Source organism: Dasypus novemcinctus, chromosome 5 (assembly GCF_030445035.2).
Source record: "Dasypus novemcinctus isolate mDasNov1 chromosome 5, mDasNov1.1.hap2, whole genome shotgun sequence".
In the NCBI taxonomy this organism is placed as follows: domain Eukaryota; kingdom Metazoa; phylum Chordata; class Mammalia; order Cingulata; family Dasypodidae; genus Dasypus; species Dasypus novemcinctus.
This window is the reverse complement of record NC_080677.1, coordinates 81,134,114-81,153,743: the sequence shown is the minus strand read 5'-3', so window position 1 is coordinate 81,153,743 and position 19,630 is coordinate 81,134,114. Positions and strand designations below refer to the sequence as shown.

The 19,630-nt window shown below is 39.7% G+C and overlaps 1 pseudogene; it reads left to right on the top strand.

Annotated features, from left to right (window-relative positions):
• The first annotated feature begins 17,206 nt into the window (after nucleotides 1-17,206).
• LOC101416913 (elongation factor 1-alpha 1 pseudogene) lies at nucleotides 17,207-18,548 on the top strand (annotated as a pseudogene).
• Nucleotides 18,549-19,630: the final 1,082 nt, after the last annotated feature.

Below are 19,630 nucleotides of genomic sequence, written 5' to 3'. Positions count from 1 at the left end.
TGCATACTGTAAGTTTGGATATACTGTGCTCATGTTTTCATTTGGCTTAAAATATTTAGTGATTTCCCTTGCAATTTCTTATTTGACCCACTGACTGTTTAAGATTGTGCTATTTAACTTCCATATATTTATGGATTTTCCAGTTCCCACCTGTTTTGATGATCAGTTTCATTCCATTATGGTTAAGGAAGATGCTTTGTATAATTTCTAGCTTTTTAAATTTAATGAGACCAGTTTTATAACCCAACAGGTGGTTTGTCCTGGAAAATGAGCCATGTGTGCTTGAGAAGAATGTATATCTTGCTGCTTGGAGTTAGAATATTCTGTATATATCTATTAGGTCTAGTTAATTTATCATATTACTCAAGGTCTCTATTTCCTTATTGATCTTCTGCCTAGATCAGGAGTTCTTAACTAGGTCCATGGACCCCCAAGGGGTCCATAAAAAGATTTCAGGGGGTCAGTGGGCTTGAATTGAAAAAATCAACTTATTATCTTTATTTTCTCTGACCTCCAGTGTTGCATGTCATAAAATTATCTGCTGCTACATTCTGGTTGATCATTCTGGTTGATCTGGTTGATCATTTGTGATGTATCTGACTGGTCCCTATCTCATTTCTGTTTCTGTATATGTATTTTAAATACTTTCTTTGTGGTTACCCTGTGGTTTATATTACACAATCTACATCTATAACTTACTAATTTGAAAAGATACTAACATAGCTTCAATAGCATGTTTATTTTGTGTTTCCTATCCCTCAATTTCCCCTTTTTATGTTCTTTTTGCCATACTTTACCACTTTATATTTTTCATGGCCATTATAGGAAATATATCTTTTTCTTGTTCAATAGTATTCTGACTCTTATAGAGATTACAGTATACAGTAGTATATTAAGGTTACAATACTATTGGGTTTTGCATTTACCCATTTAGTTACCCTTACTGATAATCTTCATTCTCCACTCTATTCCAAGGCACTCTCTTCTGTCTTCTTCTTTCAACCTGTAGAACTCCCTTTAGTAATTTTTCTAGGTAATTAGTAATTTTTCTAGGTGAATTCTCAGTATCTGTTTACCTGTGAATATGGTAATCTCTCCCTCATTTCTGAAGGACAATTTTGCCAGATAAATAATTTTGGGCTGGTAGTTTTTGTCTTCCAGTACCTTAAATATTTCATACCACTGCCTTTTTGTCACCATGGTTTCTGATGATAAATCAGCAGTTAGCCTTATTGAGCATCTCTTGTATGTAATGAATAGCTTTTCTCTTGCTGCTTTCAGAAATTTCTCTTTATCTTTGTAATTTGATGTTCTGATTATTCTATGTCTCTGATTAGGTCTCTTACAATTTATTCTGTTTAGAGGACATTGTGCTTGTTGGACATGTATATTTATTTCTTTCATAAGAGTTGGGAAATTTCCAGCCATTATTTCCTCAAATATCCTATCTGCTGCTTTTCCCTTCTCTTCTCCTGGGATTCTCATGATGTATATGTTTGTATGCTTCATGCTTTCATTCAAATCACTGAGACGCTGCTCAATATTTTCTATTATATTCTACTCACAGCTTTTCTTAGATAAGAGCATTGTGAAAGGTTCCTAAAAGAATTCCTCTTATAGCCTGATATAGAACTGAAGAAACTTCAGAAATCTCTTGGGGATTTGGGATTCTTGTAGGTTCTACGGGATCCAGATAGGGCTTAACTCAGGATTCCCTGAAGCAAGCCCTGATGGAGTTGGAAACACTAGTAGCATCTAGGCATTTGCCTCTCACTTGCAGATATGTCACTACATATTTAGGGTCTATAGCCAGAGTAGAAGGCAGATTTCTACTGTCTTGTCTTGCACATTGCCCTTGCTCTATGCTTGTGTCAGACCCACTATCTACATACCTCAGTGACTTTTTCTCAGGGTGATGTGGATGGCAAAGAGCCAAGCTCTAGGTGAGATTCCAAATCTCCTGTTATGTAAGAAACCTGTTTTACTTGTTCGTGCCGGAATGGAAGTTTCATAATGCTGTGTCATTCCCCTGTTATAAATGCTTTCTGATTTGGCAGTTTCTGAAAGTGAAATCAAAATATGGAGAGGACATGGTCTTAGTCTTCTACAGTCTCAGGGACCTGTAGGTCTCAGAGCTACAGAATTCTTGTTCTTGATTTCTGACCATTGTGCCCGAAAATATCTTAAATTATATGGCTCTGGTCTCACCTGTTTTGAGAGTCAGTGGCTATAATGAGGCTGATTTAAATTTCCTCACGTTGGAAGGCCTGAGCAGTACACCATAGCTGCTAAAGCAAACCCTGTTCTTTCAGGTTAACATCTTCATTGAGGTGAATAAGACACCACCTCCCCCATCTCACTAGATAATTGGAGTGAGCACTGAATGAAAATAACTAACAATAGTTATTAACAATAACTGAAATTTACTGAGTACTTAGTGTCAGGCACTATTCCAAGAGCCAGGAGTTGAACCAAAGAAGACTGTATCCAGAATCTCTTAACCACTACACCATACTACCCTCTCTGGTCTTAGGCTACCTAGTATCCAGTCCCACTTTTCCCACTCACTACAGGAGAGTTAAAGGTAAATATTATCTTCTGGATGGTTTTGTAAAGATTAACAGGATACCCTAGTCATCCTAGGCAGAAGCCTGAGAGTGGTGTTGGTTGCCACCCCTCTCTCTCCCTCACCCCTCCCATCCAATAAATCATCAAGCTCCATGAGGCTGTGTTCAGTTGAGACTTCCTGTCGATCCTCACCAGTCTCACACCATTAAACCCATCATTCAAGGTGATCTCTAAAGGGCATGAGGATCATTTACTTCGTGTCTTATTGAGAATGGAGGACATGTGTCGGTTTGTGGATGGATCGGAACCCCACTCTACATATGAGGAAACGGCTGTGATGTGAGTCTTGGTGGAGACACAGATACTTGTTCTTAGCCCTCTGGGAGGTAGGGCCTGGATTTGGCAGTCCAGTGTTCCTTCCTGAGATTTTGAGTCTAAATGATAGAAAGAAGCAGGGAAGCATTCAAATTTGTACCGGTGGTGAAAGTGGCAGCCAGGAAGCCAGGAAGGTGGCAGTTGTGCCTTTGGTAGCATTAGAAGCAGAATCTGCTTTGGTAAGGTCTGGGATCTTTGGTAAGACCTAGAGTTTATTCCTGTCCATTTTCCTAAGCCAGTTCTTATGAGGTCTAAGAGCTACCAAATATCCTATTAATATATCACTTTTCTTTTTAATTAACCAGGCTTGGTATCTCTGTGTGTGCCTGTATATATCTATGTGTATGTGTGCATTTGTGTGTGCATTTCTCCAAGAATCCTGATGGTAAAAACTTGGTTCCAGGAGTGGGTTGCAGCCACAGATATAGAGAATCTGTTTCAGTTGTTGCTAAAAGTCTAATAATCCCATCACTAATCAGATGTGAGTAACCGGTAGCCTATGGCATGCAGAGGTAGAAATGTCAATTGAAATAATAACTGTCGTCACCAGTATTAAGTGTCCTTGGAAAGCAGGAATTTAGGGGAACCAAACTGCTGCCATCATAAAACAGTTTGAAGGCCAGGAGAATTTGAGGATGATGGACTTTTTTCCAAGACTAAGTAGCTAAAGAAAGGAATGACAAGCTTAAATGGCTAGACTCTGGGCTCATGACTGCGGACTTTCCATGACTGTGGGGAAAAAAATCTTTTCTCTTGCAAATATAGTGCAGAAGGAGTAGAAAACTAGAAGCATACTTTAATCATGCCTATAGCCAAATTACCATGACAGTTGAATTCACATCCTTGCCAGATCTTTTTGTGAAACTTAGGGCATTGGGCCTCATCTCTGTATCTGCAACTATTAGCAAAGTGGTGGCTCTCTCCCAATATTCCCTGTGAAATGAATGAATAAATCATCAAATTAAAAGTAATAGGACTTACATTAACATATTCTTCCTTTTAAATCAGCAAAGCAGGAATAAGGCAATGACTACTATGACCACACACTATATATTTCAGGTTCATTGACATTAAAACTTAGCGAGTCTTCTCATTCTAACTCAGGTATCACTGAGAGAGAGAAAAAAAATTAGGGGAGATTCATTTTACTGTAACCTGAAAGCAGAACTTCATCCAGTTATAACAGTCTTTTCTTTGGGAACTGTAAGGAATTTGGTAAAATATCTCTGAATTATTGGGCATAACCATGACTTTACAAAAATGGAGAATGGATATTGCAACATTTGCAAAAGGCAGTGGGGCAGCCCTGTGGCTAAACATAAAGAGGTTGCCCAGTAATCCCCAGAGAGAAGGCAGTGATCTCATCAAGAACCATTCAGTACCCATGCTCTCCAGGATTTCAGGAGGGCAGGGCAGCAGTGGGAAGGTAAGCCAAAAGGCAAACTCACTCTTTCTTTTCACTGATGGTTAAATAAGCCCAATCTTTTCACAGGACCCTCAGTTTGGCTCCTGACAGGTGATGTAGCTTTTTCATGAGCACTTTTTTTTAAACTGCAATACCTACCCTGAACCAGTATGGCACAGACACCTATTCTTACTTTGTAAATACTAGCTAAGTAGTTCAAACTCATGCCACCAGGTTGCTGGAGTTTACGCCACACCCCTGGCACTGTCGAAGTCCCTATAATTTCATCCTATTCTGCAAGTCTCACCATCACATTCACAAAGCCTTTATCAGATGCCTTCCAGTGCCAAGTACGGATGTGAGTCACAAGTTACTCATTTACTATCTGTGCAACCATGGACACATTACTTCAATTTTCTGTTCCTTTGGTTCCTCATATATAAAATGGGAATAATTATACTCACCTGCTGGAGGTATGGTAAGGAAGTCAGAGAGACATGCTCCGTGAGCTCTGCCTCTTCAAGGAAATGAATTCTTCCAAAACCCACATGCGCTTGGAAGAGGACCTCAAGCCTCCGATGAGACTATAGCAGCCCCAGCTGACCCTTTGACTACAACCTTCTGATACCTCAGCTGAGAAACCACATAAGCCATGCCTGGATTTTTGACTAAAGAAATGTGAGATAATAAATTGGTGTTGTTTTAAACTGTTACATTTGTGGTAATCTTTTATATAGAAATTGAAAATGAATAAACCTATTAATGTTTATGTGCTGGATATTGTGAGTTTTATTATTTGATTGCTGGATATTTCTGTATCCCTATAAATATTCTTGATCTTTTTTTCTGGGACAGAGTTAAGTTCCCTGGCCATAGTTTGATTCTTTCAGGGATTACTTTTACATTTTGTTAGATGGAACCAGAGCAGTTGTTAGTCTAGGATTAATGCCCCACCTCATCTTACCTACTTCCCTACTTCTGAGCCTGACATCTTTTGAATATATTACCTGATTCTCCACACATAATGTGGTGTTTCATTCTGGCTGTCAGTACAGAAACTTTTCCAGGCCCTGTGTGAGCTCCACATTCTGTTTCCACTAATCTCTTCAGGTGCTTCTTTGCCAGCCTTGCTGGTTTCCTTACACATAAGCCCTGTACTGAGCTAAACACTGGAAGGTACCCTCTGCTGATCTCCAGAGCTCGTTTTTTTCTCTCTGTGAAGCTCTGTCCTCTCTGGTACTCTGCCCTGAAAACTCCAGTTTTGACCTCTCTACAAGCACAACTGTAAGTAATCAATTCAGGGTGGTAGCTGTGTTCTACCTGACTTCCCCATCCCCACACCATCATCTAAAAATTGCCCTCAGGAAGGAAAGTGGGACAGTTACAGAGCTTACTGCTTTTGTTTCTCATATCTTAGTCCCTCATTTCCTGATATCCCAAAGTCTAAATATTCAGTTGTCTTTCATTTTTGGTTTTAGCTGCTTTGGTTAATTTCAGCTGTATCATGCAGGAGGGTATATGTTGCTCCATCTTGCCAGAAAAAAACTGGGTCCTATTGGCTATAATTCTTCACATTATTATTTTAGTAATTGCTCTGTGATGGTAATTTTCATAATCCACTTACATTTCATATTTTACCACTTCATGTATAATAAGGAATATTGATACAATTTTATCTATATGCCCCCAAATTATTGTTATACATATCACATCTTTGTGTTAGGAATTATACAAAACAATGTCAAAATTTTTCATTGAAGAGTTATGTGAGTCATATAAAGAAATTAAGAGGGATAAGCACACAGAGGGAAAAGTCTTTTGCATTTATAGTTTTTTACATTCTTTGTTCCTTTATGCAGATACCAGTTTCTATCATGTATCATTTAGCTTCTGCCCTTCAAACTTTCTTTAGTATATCATGTACTGAAATTCTCCTGAGAATGAATACTTTGTCTTTTTTCATCTGAAAATATCTTTTTTTTTCACCTTATTTCTTGAAGGATATTTTCTCTGGATATAGAATTTAGGTTTATAGTTTTTTCTTACAGCACTTTAGAGATGTTCAATTGTCCTCTGCCCCAATGGATTCTGATGAAAACCCAGCCATTATTCAAATGATTGTTACACTTTACATAACATGTTTTTCTTTTGATGCTTTCAAGATTTGCATTCTATAATGGTTGGGCTAATATGTCAACTAGTGGGGCAAGTCGAGATATCCCTTCTAAAGTGAAGAATAAGCTGGTACGTCTGGCCCCTCCTGTGACCAAAAAAGAGGCACAATGCTTAGTTGGTCTCTTCGGATTTCAGAGACAATACATTCCTCATTCGGGTGTGCTACTCTGGCCCATTTACTGAGTGACCAGAAAAGCGTCTAGTTTTGAGTGGGAGCCAGTATAAGAAAAGGCTCTGTGACAGGTACAGGTTGTTGTGCAAGCTGCCCTGCCCCTTGGGCTATGTGATCCAGCAGTTTCAGTGGTGCTGGAAGTGTCAGTGGCAAATAGAGGTGACTTTTAGAGCCTTTGGCAGGCCCATATGGCAGAATCACAATGCAGGTTATTAGGATTTTGGAGCAAACCCTGCCATCCTCTGCAGAAAAGTACTCTCCTTTTGAGAAAGAGCTTTTGGCCTGCTACTGAGCCTTTGTAGAGAATGAATGCTTAACCATGGACCACCAAGTTACTATGAGACCTGAGTTGCCTATCATGAGCTGGATATTTTCTGACCTGCCAAACCATAAAGTTGGGCATGCACAGCAGCACTCCCTCATAAAGTGGAAGTGGTATATATGAGAGAGGGCTCAAGCAGGTCCTGAAAGCACAAGTAAGTTATATGAGGAAGTGACCCCAATGCCCATGGTCACCACTACTACTTCATTACCTTTTTTTTCCAGCACACAGGTATGGCCTCTTGGGAGTTCCTTACAATCAGTTGACTGAAGAAGAGAAAATTCAGGCCTTTTTTACATATGGTTCTGCATGATATGCAGCTACCACCTGAAAGTGGACAGCGGCAGCCCTGTCCTTTTCTGGGACTTCCCTGAAGGACAGTGATGAGAGTAAATCCTCCCAGTGGCCAGAACTTCCACAAAGGTCTGGGGAAGAGGTATGTTGATAGCCCTTTCTGAGTGGGCAAAAAACATGAAAATATTTGTGTCCCACACAAATGCTCACCAGAAGATGACTTTAGCAGAGGAAGATTTTAATAATCAAGTAGATAAGATGATCCGCTCTGTAGCTAATGCTCAGACTCTTTCCCCAGCTACTCCTGTCATTGCCCAATGGGCTCTTGAACAAAGTGGCCATGGTGGTAAGGATGGAGATTATGTATGGACTCAGCTCAGCAACTGATTATAAGGAAGTCTTCCCCTAACCAAGGCCAACTTCGTTACAGCCACTGCTAAGTGCCCAATCTGCCAGCAGCAGAGATCATGTCCATCAGGGAAAGGGCAGCAATATGTTCTAATTGGAATGGACATATAACTCCTGACATGAGTTTGTCTTCCCTGCATGCAGTGCTTCTGCCAAAACTACCATCCGTGGACTTACCAAATGTCCTATCCACTACAATGGCATTCCACACAACATTGCTTCTGATCAAAGAACACACTTCACAGCAAATGCCGTAAAGGAATGGGCACATGCTCATAGAATTCACTGGTCTTACTATGTTCTCCATCATCCCGAGGCAGCTGGATTGATGGAATGGTGGAATGACCTTTTGAAGGCTCAATTATGGCATCAACTAGGAGACAGTACCTTGCAGGGCTGGACAGTGTTCTCCAGGAGGCTGTGTATTCTCTAAACCAGGGTCCACTCTATGATGCTATTTGTCCCAAAGCCAGGATTCACAGGTCCAGGAATCAAGGGGTGGAAATGGAAGTGGCGCCACTCGCTATTATCCCTAGTATTCCACCAGGAAAATGTTTGCTTCCTGTCTCTGCAACTTTCAACTCTGCTGGTCTGCAGGTCTTAGTTCCAAAAGGAGGAGTGCTGCCATGAGGGAACACAACAATGACTCCACTAAACTAGAAGTTAAGATGGCTATCCAGCCATTTTTGGGCTTCTTGTGCCTCTGAATCAACAGACATAGAAGGAAATTACTGTACTGGCTGAGGTGATTAATCCCAACTATGAAGGGGAAATAAGACTACACCTATACAATGGAGGTAAAGAAGAGTTTGCCTAAAATACAGGAGATCTTCTAGGGTGTCTCTTAGTACTGCCATGCCCTGTGATTAAAGTCAATGGAAAATTGCAACAACCCAATCCAGACAGGACTATCAATGACCCAGACTCTTCAGTAATGAAAGTTTGGGTTAATCCATGAAGCAAAGAACCATGACCAGCTGAGGTGCTTGCTAAGGGTAAAGGGAACATGGAATGCGTAATGGAAGAAGGTAGGGATAAATATGAACTTCAAACACAAGACCAGTTACAGAAACAAGGATTGTAGTGGTCATAAATATTTCTTCCTTGTTTTGTTATGTTTTTATATGTACATAAAACAAATATCTTTGTTTTCTTCCCTAACCATTACCCTTATCATATGTCACAAGTTGTATCAGTTTCATGTCATAATATTTAAGAATGTCAAATTTAAGAATGACTATTACCCAAGGCCTTGTACACTATTCTGGAGGAATTTAGGACTTTTCTGATTGCATGCAGGACAGTTGAATATTATTAGGTGGAAATATATATATATATATATATTATTGTTTTTATTTAGAGACTATATATGGCTTAAGGTGATGTATATAGATGCTAAGTTGACAAGGGGTGGACTGTGATGATTAGGCTAATGTGTCAACTCAGCCAGGTAATAATGTCCAGTTGTTTGGTCAAGTAAGCACAGGGCTAATTGTAATACAAGGGAATTTCATGGACTCTAATCATCAGTGAGTTGATTGCATAGATGGCTGGTTACATCTACAATCAACTGAGGAGAATGCCTCTGTGTGACAACTCATCCAGTTAGTTGAAGGCCTTAAAAGGGGAGGTGATTTCAGCATTCAAAGAGAGAATTCCCATCTCTACTTCATACGGCCAGTGTCTCCTGGGGAACTCATGAAGGACTTCATTGAAGCTCCTGGTTCACAGCCTGCCCTACAGAATTTGGACTTGTGCATCCCCACAGTTGCATGAGAAGATTTTTTTAAATCCCATGCTATGTACAGACATCTCCTGTCAATTCTGTTTCCCTAGAGAATCCTGGCTAATACACTCTCTATCTTTGACTTTCAATAGTTGGACCCTTGTTGTGTCTTATTATTGTTTACATTTTTGTACTTGATGTCCTTTGAGCATCTTATACCTATGAATTTCTGTCCTTTAACAAATTTGGGATACTTTTTGCCATTTTTCTTCACCTAATTCTTTAGATTCCATTCTTTCTCTCTTCTCCTTCTGGGATTCTAATTTCACACATGTTGGTATATTGGGCCAGTTGATCATATATGCATGATATACTTCAGTTTTAAAAAAATTTAAAAACCTGATGATTATGATCCTGTGGTTGGCCCTGGGGTTAGTGTTTGCCCAGGAGACTTGAGTCTCTGGACTGCCCATGTACCAGCTGAGCCCTGAGCTTCAGCAGAGCTGCAACACCTATTCTTCAGTTCATTGGACATAACCAGATCAGCTAACAAAGGAGGTGAGAATGGCCAATCATCACACCAAGGAACTGAGAGAGTCTATAGCTGCAAGCAAGAGCATCCCATCCATCAGCCATGTGGGATCTAAGCCCCCTCTCAATTTAGAGGTGGAGTGGGTATCACCATCCCAGGGTCCTCAGGATGGAGGAATAAAATATGGATTAGAGTGGACTTACTGGTATTCTACTATAGAATTATTGTGACTTGCGCAATGGAAGAAATTATATCATTGATGTGAAGACAGTGGCATGGTAGTTGCTGAGGGCAAGGAGAGGGAAGAAGAGGTATGATATGGGGAATTTCAGGTTTTGGAGTTGTCCTGAATGATATTGCAGGACATTCTATATCCTGCCATAACCCATTGAATGCATGGGGAAAGAGTGTAAACTACAATGTAATCTGTAATCCATGCTGTGTAGCAATGCTCCAAAAATGTATTCATCAAATGCAACCAATGTACCACACTAGTCAAAGAAGTTGTTGATGTGGGAGGAATGGGGGTATGGGGAGTAAGGTAGATATAGAAACCTCTTATATTTTTTAATGTAACATTTTGTGTGATCTATGAATCTTTTAAAAAGAGAGGGAGAGAAAAAAACAAACAAACCAAAAAAAAAAAAAAAAAAAAAACCAAAACCCTGATGATTATATTGCATCAGTTGATACTTATGTAACAGGTCCTTCAGATTGTATTCACTTTTTTCCCAGTCTTTTTTTCTCTATATCCTATACATTTAAGTATAACTATTGACTTTCCACTTAACTCACTTTCCTTCCCACAGTCATCTCCATTTGGCTAAGTCCATCCCATGAATTTTTTTCATTTAAAAAATTTATTGAAGTATATCACTCATACAAAACATACATAAACAATAAGTGTATAGTAAAAGTTGTAAGCTTACAAAACAAACATGCATAACATCATACAGGGCTCTCATACCTCACCACCAATAACTTGCATTGTTTTGAAACAACTTTAACAAATGATGAAAGAGCGTCCTCAAAATATTACTACTAATCAAATTGTCTTATATTTAATTATTCAGTATATTTTCCCCCAACCCACGCTTTTTTTAATATCATTTATACATGAACTTACATAAATAATAAGTGTATAGTAAAAGTTATGAACTTACAAAACAAACATGCATAACATCATACAAGGGTCCCCTATATCAACTCACCAACAACACCTTGCATTGTTATGAGACATTTGTTTCAGATTAGGAAAGAATATTATCAAAATCTTACTACAAACTATAGTCCATATCTTAAATTTGGTGTATTTTTTCCCCAACCCATCCTATTATTATTTTTTGAAAGAATGTTTATTACAGAAGTTGTGAACTTACAAAACAATCTTGCTCATGTGTAGAATTCCCATACAACACCCCTTTATCAGCACCCCACACCATGGTGGAACATTTGTTACAGATTGTGAGATAATATCATCAGACTATTATCATCAACCATGGTCCATCACATACATGTAGCATACTTTTCCCACAATCCCCCATTATCAACACAGTACACCTTTGGCATAGATGTATGAATATTACAGTATTGCTGCTAACCATAGTCTATAGGTCACTCCAGTTGTACTTTTTCCATGTTTTTTTTCACATTCCTACCACTCCCCTGCAATAGTGGCATACATCTGCTCTAGCTCACAGAAGACGCTCTTGCATTTGTGCCATCAACCACAGTTCTCATCCATCTCTGGGTTTACTGTGTTATTCAATCCCTAGATTATTCTGCTTTTTTTCAACTGACATTTACATGCCTAGACTACACTTTCCAGTCACATTCCTATTTATAAACCAGCTATTACTCACTATAATGTGTTACTATCAACTCTATACATTTCCACACTTTTACAGTAAAGTTAATTAAAATTTCTACATACATTAAGAATCAATTGTCCTTCTCAATCCTCCTCTTTCCTCATTTAATAGCACACCACCTACCACCAGGTCTTGATGATGTTTTCCTACATTTTCTTCTAGAAGCTTTATGGCTCTTGTTTTTATATTTCGGTCTTCAATCCATTTTGAGTTAATTTTTTTATAAGGTGTGAGATAGAAGACCTCCTTCTTTCTTTTGGGTATGTATATCCAGTTCTCCCAGCACCATTTGTTGAATGGACTGTTCTGCCCGAGCTGGGTGAATCTGTCAAAAATCACTTGACCATAGATGTGAGGGTCTATTTCTGAAACATCAATTCAGTTCCCTTGGTCTATGTTTCTATCTTTAAGCAAGTACCATGCTGTTTTTACCTTGTAGCCAGGTAATATGATTTAAAGTCTGGAAGTGAGAGTCCTCCAGCTTCACTTTTCCTTTTTAAGATGTTTCTGGCTATTCAGGATCCTCTACCCTTCCAAATAAATTTGATAATTGTGTTTTCCATTTGTTTTAAAGACGCTGGTGGAATTTTTTTCAGGATTACATTGAGTCTGTATATTAATTTTGATAGAATTGACATCTTTTTTAATTTATTTTTTATTAAATTGTCTTTTTTTAAAGATATATAAATTTTAAAATGTTCCATTAAAAAATGAGGTTCCCACATACCCTGCCCCCTGCCCCCACCCCCCACTCCTCTCACATCAACAACCTCCCTCATCATTGTGGCACATTTATTGCACTTGGTGAGTACACTTTGGATCACTGCTGAACCACATAGATTATAGTTTACATTGTAGTTTACATTCTCCCCCAGTACGTTTAGTGGTTTTGGGCAGGGTATATAATGTCCAGCATCTGTCCCTGCAATATCATTTAGGACAACTCAAAGTCCCGAAAATGGCCCCACATCTCATCTCTACTTCCCTCTGCCCTCAGCAACTACCTTGGTCACTTATTCCAGATCAATGCTACAGTTAATTCCATTACTAGTCACAACAGTTCTATGTAGAATACCAGTAAATTCACTCTAATCCATATTTTATTCCTCCATCCTGAGGACCCCGGGTTGGTGAGGCACAGGTTCTACAATCATGGTGCTTGGCTCTGGAGTTCAGTGCCTTGTCAGTGGGCCCTACCTGGGAATTTTGTGTTCCTGAGTGTGATGGAGTTGAACTCAGAAATGAACTTTCTACACATGCTTCTATCACTTTTATTTAATGTGTGGTTGGTGCTGGGGTTGGGGTATACCCAGGAGATTTCAATCTCTGGACTGGCCATGTGCCAGCTGGGCCACAAGCCTTAGCAGAGTGGCAGCTCCTACTCTCCAGTTTGTTGGACTTGCACATGTCGGCTAACAGGGAGGTGAAGATGGTCAACCATCACACCAGGGAACCAAGAACGCCTACAACTCCAAGCAGGAGACTCGCATCCATCAACCATGGATCTAAGCCCCCTCTTGATATAGAGGTGGAGCGGACATCACCAACCCAGAATTGACATCTTAATGATATTTAGTCTTCCAATCCATGAGCATGGAATGTTCTTCCTATTATTTAGGTCTTTTTTATTTCTTTTAACAATGCATTATAGTTTCCTGAATACAAGTGCTTTACATCCTTCATTAAATTTAGATCTAAATACTTGATTCTTTTAGTTGCTATTGTAAATGGAATTTTTTTCCTGACTTCCTCCTCAGATTGCTCATTACTAATGTCTTTTAAAATCTATTTCATCAATATAAGTAGAGCTACTCTGGCTCTTTTTTGTTGCTTTTGTTATTATTGCATACATGGAATATCTTTTTCCACTCTTTCACTTTCATTCTTTTGGTATCCTTGGGTCTAAGGTGAGTCTCTTGCAGAGAGCATATAGATGGCTCATATTTCCTTATCCATTCCACCAGTGTTTCTTTTGATTGGGAATTGTATCCATTAACATTAAATATTATTACTGTAAATTCAGTTCTTATTTTATCCATTTTGACCTTTGGGTTTTATCTGTCATATTTTATTTTTACCACTCATTTGACATTTTTAGTTACTTTTACTGATATCATCTTCATGTGCAGACTCTCTTCCAAGCCTCTCTCTTCTGTCTTTTCTTTTCAGATTGTAGCAGACCCTTTAGTATTTCCTGCAAGGCTGGTCTCTTTCTTACAAACTCTCTCAGTTTTTTTTTTTATCTATGCATATTCTAAACTTGCTTTCATTTTTGAAAGAAAATCTTGCTGGATATAAAATTCTTGGCTGGAAGCTTTTCTCTTGCAGTGTCTTAAATATTCCACTGCCTTCTTGTCTCCATGGCTTCTGATGAGAATAGGCACTTAATCTTATTGGGTACCCCTTATATGTTACACATTGCTTTTCTCTTGCTGCTCTCAGAATTCTCACTCTATCTTTGGCACTTGACATTCTGACTAGTATGTGTCTCAGAGTTGGTCTTTTCAGATGGGAGTACATTGTGTTTCTTGGACATGAATACCTGTATCCTACAATAGGGTTGGGAAATTTTCTACATTTTTTCTCCAAATATTCTTTCTGCCCCTTTCCCTTCTCTTCTCCTTCTGGAATACCTATTATATGTATGTTTACGGGTCTCTTTCTGTCATTTAGTTCCCTGAGACGTTGTTCAATTTTTTCCATTCTTTTCTTCCTCTGTTCTTTTGTATGTTCGCTTTCAGAGACTATGTCTTTAAGCTCATTAATCCTTTCTTCTGCCTTCTCAAATCTGCTGTTACATGACTCCAGTATATTTTAAATTTCATTTATTGCATGTTTCATTCCCTTCATATGTGTTATTTTTCTATATATGCTTTCAAATTCTTCTTTGCGCTCATTCAAAATCTTCTTAAATAGCCCTAATCTCTTTAGCCATCTCATTGAATTTATTAAGGAGATTTCTTTGAACACCTATGATTAGTTGTCTCAACTCCTTTATGTCATTTGGAGGCTTATCTTGTTTCTTTAACTGGGCCACATCTTCCTGTTTTTTAGTATGGGTTATAGTTTTTTGTTGGTGTCTTGGTGTCTAGTAGATATATTCATTCTGGGTGCAGTTTCTTTCTTTAGTTTAGGGCTTTCTTGCCTTTTCTCCCTTGCTGGTTGTGTAATAGGAGCCAAGGATGTCATTGGTGCTGTAAGCTGTGGAGGCTCTAGCTCCCCTCATTTCCCCAGGGTCCAGTGAAGCTTCTCCCAACTTTCTCCTTTGCTAGGGGTAGGGACAGAGCCACAGCAGTGTGTAATAACCAAGTCATGCAGGCCAAGACCATTTGTAGTTGCCTGGAGAGACTGATGAAGCTTCTCACCCCTTCTTCCCCTGTCTGGGACAGGGATTGACCTGCAGGTGTGTGCAACAATCTATGCTGTGTGGGTCCAAAATGACTGCAGTTGCCCCAGTAGATGTCCCACTTTTCAGTCTGTGCCAGCTGAATGTACCTGTTGTTACCCAGAGAGGATGGTGCAGATGCCACCAGTTTCCTCCCTGACAGAGGGCTGCAATTTGATCTGCATGGAAAGAAGCTGGCCCCTACCATCACTGTGATTTTTCAATCAAATGGACCTCTTTCTGACTTAGACAGATTCAAACTTTAGCTGTTCTTAGGATTATACTTCAGCCAGCCAAATTTTCTAATCAGTAGCTGAAGTCAGTAACCAACTGTCTCTTCCTCCCCTGCTGTTGGGAAATGGAGTTTCCAACTCCAGCCACAGAATAGATCCTGAGGCAGTTTGTGCCACCAGAGTAGAGTAGGTACTAGCCTCTGTGGCATGGCCTGTAGTTTCGCAGAGAGGTTAGTGCAGATCTCCCTAGCTTCCTGCCTGCTGGAAGTGGGGCTAGGGCTTAGGCTAGAGCTGCAATCTGATCTGGATGGAAAAAAGCTGGTGCCTATCAACACTGTGATTTTTAGTCCACCTTCTTCTCTTTATGCCAGGGGCAGAGTTAAAATGGCAGCCACTAGTCTCCTTCCACCTTCGACAAGTTCAAACCTTAGCTGTCCTCAAGATTACACTCTAGCCAGCCAAATCCACCAGTCAGCAGCTGAAGTCTGTGCCCAACCATCTCTTCCTCCCCCACTCCTGGGAAGTGGACCCCCCACCTCCAGCCACCAGTGGAGGCTGGTGATTTGCACCTCCAGTGGAATATTGGCATCAGCTTCCAAGGTGTCAAGTGTTCTATTCATGAATCTTCTCTGCAGATGGACAGTCTCCTCCTTCCATTCTTTCAAGGATGTTGCAAGATGTTCCTCCAATCTCCTGGAGCCCCCAAACATGTGTTTTAGATAGCTTTGGGTGATCACTAACTGCCCTATAGCACAAGCTGATGCTTGGAGCTCCTTACTCTGCCACCATCTTGCTGGTTGTCTCCCATTCCATGAATTTTTAATTTCTGCTATTGTATAATCAATCCTAGAAACTCCATTTAGATTTGCTTGTTTCTATTTGTCACTTGAGATTTTCTATTTTTTAAAATTCATTGGAAGAATGTTTTATTTCATTGAGGATAGTTAAAATAGTTACTTGAAAATCCTTACCTGATCTCTCTAATACCTAGTTCATCTTGGGCTCTGACTAACCTGCTATTTTCCCTTGGTACCATATTCCACCATCTTGGTTCCTTTAATGTGGGAATATTCTATACTTACCCAGACTTTATGAATGTTATGTGGCATAGATTCTTGATTTTGATATTGTTCTCTAGCAAGGGTTTTCCTTTTGTTTATTCAGTCAGTTATCTTGTCTGAGGTTGAATTGCAAACTTTTATCTTACAATGCAACTCAGCTCAATTCAGCTCTTTTGTCTTATCTGAGCTACCTTGGGTCTGTTACATAAACATGTGATTTAGGGGCCAGTCAAATTGGTAGAGAGAATTTGGGGTTACCCCCTCTGCCTCTTTCTCTTCTTGGATTCTCCAAGTCTCATCAGCTAGGAATTTCCCAGCCAGAGAGACTATGGATTTTCTACCTCCATCACTGCTGCTCCCATGCACACTAGATGGATTGCACTGAGGTCCATTCTTAAAGTCACAGAAACAGAGAACCTACTTCATACAACTCCTCTCCTTTGAGTGTTATCACCCACGTTATGTCTGCCTCTTTTCCCTCTCCAGTGCCATCTGGTAGTTGTTTTTGTTTGATGTCCAGGTTTTATAGTTGTTTTCTGCAGGGCAGTCCATCATTACCTGGACCAGAAGTCCCCCTGAGTTGTATTTTAAATTCAAGAATCTTGCCCCTGCTTTTCACAATGGAGTTGCCACCAGAGCACAGGTGTCATGAAAACCATTGTAATGTCTTAAAGCCAAAATGGGGCAGGGAAAGACTTGTATCAACATTGTCACCTTTGGACACTTAGATTTGGGCAAGTCCACCACTGCTGCTCACCTGATCTACAAATGTGGTGGAATCGACAAAAGAACTATTGAAATTTTTGAGAAGGAGGCTGCTGAGGTGGGAAAAAGATCCTTTAAGTATGCCTGGGATTGGATAAACTGAAAGTAGAATGTGAGTGTGGTATCACCAGTGATATTTCCCCTTGGAAATTTGTAAATAGCAAATACTATGTGACTATCATGATGCCCCAGGACACATAGACTTTATTGGAAACATGATTACAGGCACATCTTCAGCTGACTGGGTTGTACTGATTTTTGCTGCTGGTGTTAGTGAATTTGAAGCTGGCATCCCCAAGAATGAGCAGACCCATGAGCATGCCCTTCTGACTTACACTCTGGCTGTGAAACAACTAATTGTTGGGGTTAACAAAATGGAATCCACTGAGCCACCCTATAGTCAGAAGAGATATGAGGAAATTTTTAGGAAAGTCAGCACTTACATTAAGAAAATTGGCTACAACCCTGACACAATAGCATTTGTGTCAATTTCTGGCTGGAATGGTGACAACATGAGCCAAGTGCTAACATGCCTTGGTTCAAAGGATGGAAAGTCACCCATAAGGATGGCAATACCAGTGGAACTATGCTGCTTGAAGCTCTGGATTTCATTCTGCCACCTACTGATCCAAACGGCAAACCCTTGAGTCTGCCTCTTCAGGATGCCTACAAAATTGGTGGTATTGGTACTGTCCCTGTGGGCTGAGTGGAGACTGGTGTTCTCAAACTGGACATGGTGTTCACCTTTCCTCCAGTTAATGTTACAACTGAGGTAAAGTCTGTTGAAATGCATCATAAAGCTTTGAGTGAAGCTCTTCTTGGTGACAATGTTAAAAACATTTCTGTAAAAGATGTTTTTTTGTGGCGATGTGGCTGGTAACATACCAAAGGAAGCAGCTGGTGTCACTGCTCAGGTGATTATTCTTAACCCAGCCATGCCAAATCTAGTGCTGGCTATGCACCTGTGCTGTATTGTCACACAGCTCACATTGTTTCCAAGTTTGCTGAGCTGAAGATTTATCACTGTTCTAGTAAGAAGCTGGAGGATGGCCCCAAATTCCTGAAATCTGGTGATGCTGCCATTGTTGACATGGTTCCTGGGAAGCCCATGTGTAATGAGAGCTTCTCTGGGTCATTTTGCTGTTTGTGATATGAGACAGACAGCTGCAGTAGGTGTTATCAAGGCAGTGGACAAGAAGGATGCTGGAACTGGCAATGTCACCAACTCTACCCAGAAAGCTCAGAAGGCTAAATGAATATTATCCACAACACCCACCACTGCATTCTTAATCAGTGGTGGAAGAACGGTCTCAGAACTGTTTGTTTTAACTGAACATTTAAGTTTAATAGTAAAAGACTAGTTAATGATAATACATTGTAAAACCTTCAGAAGGAAAGGAATGTTTTATGGACCATTTGTTTTTTTGTGGCAATTTTAAGTTATTAGTTTTTAAAATCAGTACTTTTTAAACAGAAATAACTTCACCAAAAATCTGTCACAGAGTTTGGAGACCTATTAAAACAAAGTGTAATGAAAAACCTGTGTCTTCTTTTCAGAGTTCAGCTTTTAATTGCTTTAGGGCCTAAAGCTTAGTTTAGGCAAAAGACTGAGATGCCCATAAACTTTCTGTTGTTCTATCTGTTGAAATTTGATTTAAAAAATTTGGTAGTTCAGGATTAATAAATTTTAGGACAGAAATTAGGGGTTTTTCACCTGCTGAGGGGTGGGGCAATTAAGTACTTAGTATAGAGTAAGGTTGCAACCTTAGTTATGATGGAAAAGCAAAGAGTAATTTGTGATATTTATAAGCTACCTTAGAAGCCAAGTTCTGTAAAGGCCACATCTTGCATAAAATTTTAATTTTGTGTAGTTATCTATATCAATATTTGAGAGTTTATTGTATCTAAGTTCTAGGAAAAATAAAAGATCCTATAAGTTGGGGGGGTGGGAATGGGGGAATCTTGCCCCTTAAAGTCAAAACATTTTCTTGAGCCTTTCCAGAGACCTTTTCAACTAGTCTGAATGTTGACAAATGTCTGTGGAGAAGGCTACTTGTGCTCTCATGTTTCATCTTCAAAGCACTCAGCAAAATCTGGCCTAATGTTATCTTGAAAATGCTCCCAAATTTCACTTTGTTCTCTTGGAGTGCTCTCTATGGGGAAGCTACCTGACATGTCATGAAGACACTCAAGCTGCCCTGTGGAGAGGAACAGGAGTAATGGAGGCCCCCCACCAAAAGCCAGTAACAACTTGCTGGCATGTGACTAGGCCACCTTTGAAGCAATACTACATCCCCAACCAAGCTTTCAAATGCCTGTAGCTCCAGCCAACACCTGG